A 5414-nucleotide genomic window follows, 5' to 3' on the forward strand; every position below is an offset into this window, starting at 1 on the left:
CTATTTTATTGAATGCCTTTAACCTGAATAAAAGTTAACTTTATCAAATACCTTATCTACCTTTGTGGAGATGATTAGATGATCTTTCTCTTCAGCTCTCTTAATATAAAGAATTATATTATTGAATTTTCCAATGATGACTCACCCTGGCTTTCTTAGAATAAATCCTGCTTGTTTGTGATTTGTTACTTTTTCATGAGCTGCTATACTGTGTGTTTTAATGTTTTATTTAAGACTTTTGCAATGATATTTATAACTGATATTGGTGGAGAGTTCTCTTTCTGATGCAATCTAGTGTACTTTTTAGTATCGTTTTTCCAAATCTTTGTTCTTCTGGAAGGTATGCACCATATTAAAGGTAACAGCACCATATTAAAGGTAAGCCTAATTCCTGTAGCAATTACAATTAAAAATAGAAAGGGCACAGATTATTTCAGGAAAAAAAAAAAACAGATCTCCTATTTCACAGGGAAAGAGAGTTTATATGTCATTCATATTTGTGACTAAAATAATCCATTGCTGAAGTTCAATTTCTTAATGCTCACAGCAACTATAATTACAAGTGAATTCTGTACACACCTTTTCTTTCAGCAGCTATTGCCAAGCACATCTGCAGTTTCTAAAAATGCTTTTATTCTTTTGCACAGTAAATAGCAAAGGTGCTTGGAGGCAAATAATAACCGTGTGGGGTGCAGGAGTGACACGTGCCCAGCATGAGTTTCTTGCAGCCTAAAGCCATGTATTTGGCTTTGAAGAGAGAGAAAGGAAGGACCATCTGATGTTCAGAAGTGAAGATGAAACAGTTAAAGAGCTTCCTTCCCAAAATCCATAACCGTAGTCTAATCTAGAGTAAAACATCAGTTGAATCCTAAATGAGGAACATTCAACAAACTTCCTGGCCAGTACCCCTCAAAACTGCCAAGGTCATGGAAAACATGGAAAGTCTGAGAAACTCACAACCAAAAGCCGCCTAAGGAGAGATGAAGACTAAAAGTAATCAGGTTTCCTGGACAAGTTCCTGGAACAGAAAAAGGACATGCGATAAAAACAGAGAAAATGTCAATAAATTATGGGCTCTCGTTAATAATAATAACATTGGTTCATTAATTGTGACAAATACGCCACACAAATGTAAGATGTTAATAATAGAGGGAAATGGGTGTGGAGTATATGGGGACTCTGTACTGTCTTTACAATTTTTCTGTAAATCTATAACTCTGCTAAAATTGAGTGTATTTTTTAAAAGTGAAGGAAGCTAAAAATATAATACAGGCACACGTTTTCTCTAGATGCCAAAAAAAAGTAGAATTAGGCCAAGAGGTACATATGAAAAGGTGCCCAACATCACTCATCATCAGGGCAATGCAAATCAGAACCACAATGAGATATCACTGCACACCTGTTAGAACAGCTATTATCAAAAACACAAGAGACAACAAGTGTTGACAAGGATGTGGTGGGGGTGGGGGAAGGGGAGAAGAACGGTTGTGCACTGTTGGTGGGGATGTAGGTTGGTACAGCCACTGTGGAAAACAGTATGGGTGTTCCTCAGAAAACTAAAATTAGAACTAACATATGATCCAGCAATCCCACTTCTGGGCGTATAGTCAAAGGAAATTAAAACAGGATTTCAAAGAAATATCTACACTTCCATCTTCACTGCAGCATTATTCACAACAGCCAAGACATGGAAACAACCTCAGTGTCTGGCAGTGGATGAATGGGAAAGGAAGATGTGGTGTGTGTATATACACACAGTGGAGAATTAATCAGCCCTGAGAAAGAAAGAAATTCCGCCATTTGCAAAAACATGGATGGACCTTGAAGGCAATATGCTGACAGAGAAAGACAAAATACTGCATGGTATCACTTATATGTGGAATCTTAGAAAACTGAACTCATAGAAACAGAGAACAGATTGGTGGTTGCCAGAGGCAGGGGATGGGCAATGGGGGAAATGGGTGAAGGGTGTCAAAAGTTATGAACTTCCAGTTATAAGACAAAAATAAGCCCTGAGGATGTAGTGGATAGCATGCTGACTATGGTTAGTAACACTGTTGTAGGGGGGCCTGGGCGACTCAGTCGGTTAAGTGTCCAGCTCTTGGTTTCGGCTCAGATCATGAACTCAAGGTCACGAGATCCAGCCCTGCATTGGGCTCCGTGCTCAGCACAGGGTCTGCTTTAAGATTTTCTCTCTCTCTCTCCCTCTCCTCTGCCCTTCCCCCCACTTGCTCTCTAAATACATAAATAGAAACAAATAAATAAAATCTTTAAAAATAATAATAATACTCTGTTTTATATTTGAAGCTGCTAAGAGAGTAGATCTTTAAAGTTCTCACCACACCAAAAAGTTGACAAATATGTGAGGTGATGGGTGTTAACGAAACTTATTATAGCCATCATTTCCCAATGTATACATATATCAAATCATCGTGTTGTATGCCTTAAAGTAATGCAAAGTTATAGGTCCATTATATCTCAATAACCCTGGAAAAATGTAGAATTATATCCTGGAATTCCCTGTCCATTTTTTCAAACAACCTGCTAGTGTCAGCTCAAGGAGCAGCGTGGTTTGCCTGTAGAAGTCGATATAGGCTTGTTTTGGCGGAGAAGAGCNNGGTGGAGTGAAATGGGGGAGGAGTTTGGAAGAATTGGAGTCCCAGGAGGGTCAGACACACTACCTTCCTTTCATGAACATTTGCTGGGCAACAGACCTCTTTTCTTCTCTTCTCTCTGTTTCTTTTCTGTCTCTCCTTCTTTATTTATTAGTCTGGGGACTCGCTGGGTCAAGCCTGCAAAGTAAGACAGAAACAGCCTCTTCGGCTGTGAGTGGTGAGGCTGCCGGAGGCTGCCTCCGGTCAGTCCGCGGTGGCTCTGGCTCGTGACCACTCTGCTCAGGCTTCCATTTATCACCGGCCCCTGTTTTCCACAGTCTGTCCCAGGAAACGACTCGGTTCCAACCTCAGCCCTGGTTTCTGAGCCAGTATTTTCCAAGAGCCCGAGCTTGTGTTGCCCTGTTGCTCAGCTCGCCTGACGTGGAGACCAAGTCCTCTTGTTCCTTTGTGAGCAGCCTGGAATCACCACCCAGAAGACGGAACTGAAACTCCCCCAAGGCGTCTATAAAGAGAAATCAGGCCCAAATCCTCACCCTGTCTCCAAGACAGGAAGGGCATGTTTGCTCTGTTCTAGGGGCCGTCTGAGGATGGGCGCTCAGGAAACCTGCCGCAAAATCCATTGCCAAAGAAGGAATTATTTCAACCAGGAGGTGAAACGATCGTGAGTTTTGTGACATCTCATGGTACACACGTCAGAAGACAAACATCAGCAGGGGCCAAATGTCGTAAACCCCAGCTCTGGGCCAGACGGCTGCGGGGCCCGGGGCAGGGCCGGTGCTGGCTGTGCGTGTCGGTCCCTGGACATCTTGGCCTTGGCTGTGCCATGTCCGTAGGCCACTTGCGTTCCCTTGCATGTGCATTCCCACTCTCTTCCGTCCTCTCCCATCATGTTCTCTGTGAGCTGAATGAAGAAAGGACCGTCTGTGGTTTGATGCTGCGCAAGACAGTGAGTATGTCTGAATAATACAAAAAAGATTTTAAAAGGAGGAAGTTCAGGGGCGACTGGGTGGCTCAGGCCATTAAGCCTCTGCTTTTGGCTCAGGTCATGATCTCAGGGTCCTGGGATCAAGCCTGCATCAGGCTCCTTGCTCATCGGGGAGCCTGCTTCTCCCTCTCCCTCTGCCCCTCCCCCCATTCATGCTCTGTCTCTCTCTTGCTCTCAAATAAATAAAGAAAATCTTTAAAAATAAATTAATAAAAGTAGGAAATCTTTCAGTCTTTTGGGGATACTGACTCAGGGCTGCCAGGCTTCTACAGAGGGCGGCTCTGGTGTTCGGAAGACCACAGCAAGATCCAATGGGTTTTTCCCTTTCACATTTTAGTATGGAATATTTCAAATTTGTCTCTACACTCTCATCTGGAAGTATTTCTTTTTCTTTTTTCTTTCTTTTAAGATTTTATTTATTTGTCAGAGAGAGAGCAAGAGTGTGCACGCACAAGCGGGGGGAGCAGCAGGCAGAGGGAGAAGCGGGCTCCCCACGGAACAAGGAGCCCGAGATGGGACTCGATCTCAGGACCTTGGGATCATGACCCAAGCCGAAGGCAGACACTTAACCAACTGAGCCACCCAGGCGCCCCCTGGAAATATTTCATATGCATCTCTAAAAGATTAGGGTTCTTTTTAAAAAATACAACCAGTTATCACATCTAACCAATAGGAATTCCTTAATCTATTAAAATATTCAGTGTTTGGGCGCCTGGGTAGCACAGCCAGTTAGGTGTCTGACTCTTGATTTTGGCTCAGGTCATAATCTCAGGGTCGTGAGATGGCTCCCCACTCAGTTGGGGGTCTACTTGAGATTCTCTCTCTCCCTCTCCCTCTGCCCCTCCCCCAATGTACCTGCGCTCTCTCACAAATAAATAAATCAATCTTGGGGCTCCTGGGTGGCTCAGTTGTTTAAGCGTCTGCCCTTGGCTCAGGTCATATTGGGCTTTCCGCTCAGTGGGGAGCCTGTTTCTCCCTCTCCTTCTGCTGCTCCCCTGCTTGTGTGCTCTCCCACTCTCTATGTCAAATAAATAAATAAATAAATGTTTAAAAAATTAAAATATAAATAAATAAGTCTTTTAAAAACAAAAAAGAAATATCCAGCCTGTGTTTGAATTTTATTGCCTTATAAATATTTTTCTTTGCATTATTTACTCATTTATTTTTACATTTGGCTTTAATCCGAATCTAAATAAGATCCATATGTTTTAACTGGTTGGCATGTCTCTTAAGTCTCTTTAACTTAGAATGTTCTCTCTTTCTATCTCTCTGGCACGGGTGCAACATTTTTTTTTTTTTTTAAAGGAAACTGGTTTCTCCACTGTCTGGACAGACCGGAATTTTTCCACAGTTGAGATCATACTGTCTCTATCCCCTTGATTTTGTTCAAAATTGTACTCCACTGACCTAAGGGGAAGCCCCACTTCCGCCCCCTCTCCTGCCCCTTTTAAACATGGATGAGGTGAAGGAAAGATCCTGAACTGGCACTCGAGGACAGCAGACTATACTGGATTTGTTCTCCCTTTGAAAAGGCGACTGTCTCTGGTGTTGGGAGGTGTTTCACGTTTTTTCCCACAGACTCTGCCAGCCTAGCAGGTCACTCCCTCATTTTGCTGGAGGGTTGGAAGGATGGCAGTAAATTCCAGAACACAAGCAAAACTGCCTATTTGTTTTCCAGAGCGTTAAATACACACACTCAGACCTTGAGTTTTAAGCAATCTGCATTGGCCTACACAAAGTATACTTTTCTTTGCAATACCATTTGTTTATTTTAAATACTCTATTCTGACTCACTCACCCCCCCCCCCCCCCCC

This window comes from Ursus maritimus, unplaced genomic scaffold (assembly GCF_017311325.1).
Source record: "Ursus maritimus isolate PB19 unplaced genomic scaffold, ASM1731132v1 scaffold_30, whole genome shotgun sequence".
NCBI lineage: Eukaryota > Metazoa > Chordata > Mammalia > Carnivora > Ursidae > Ursus > Ursus maritimus.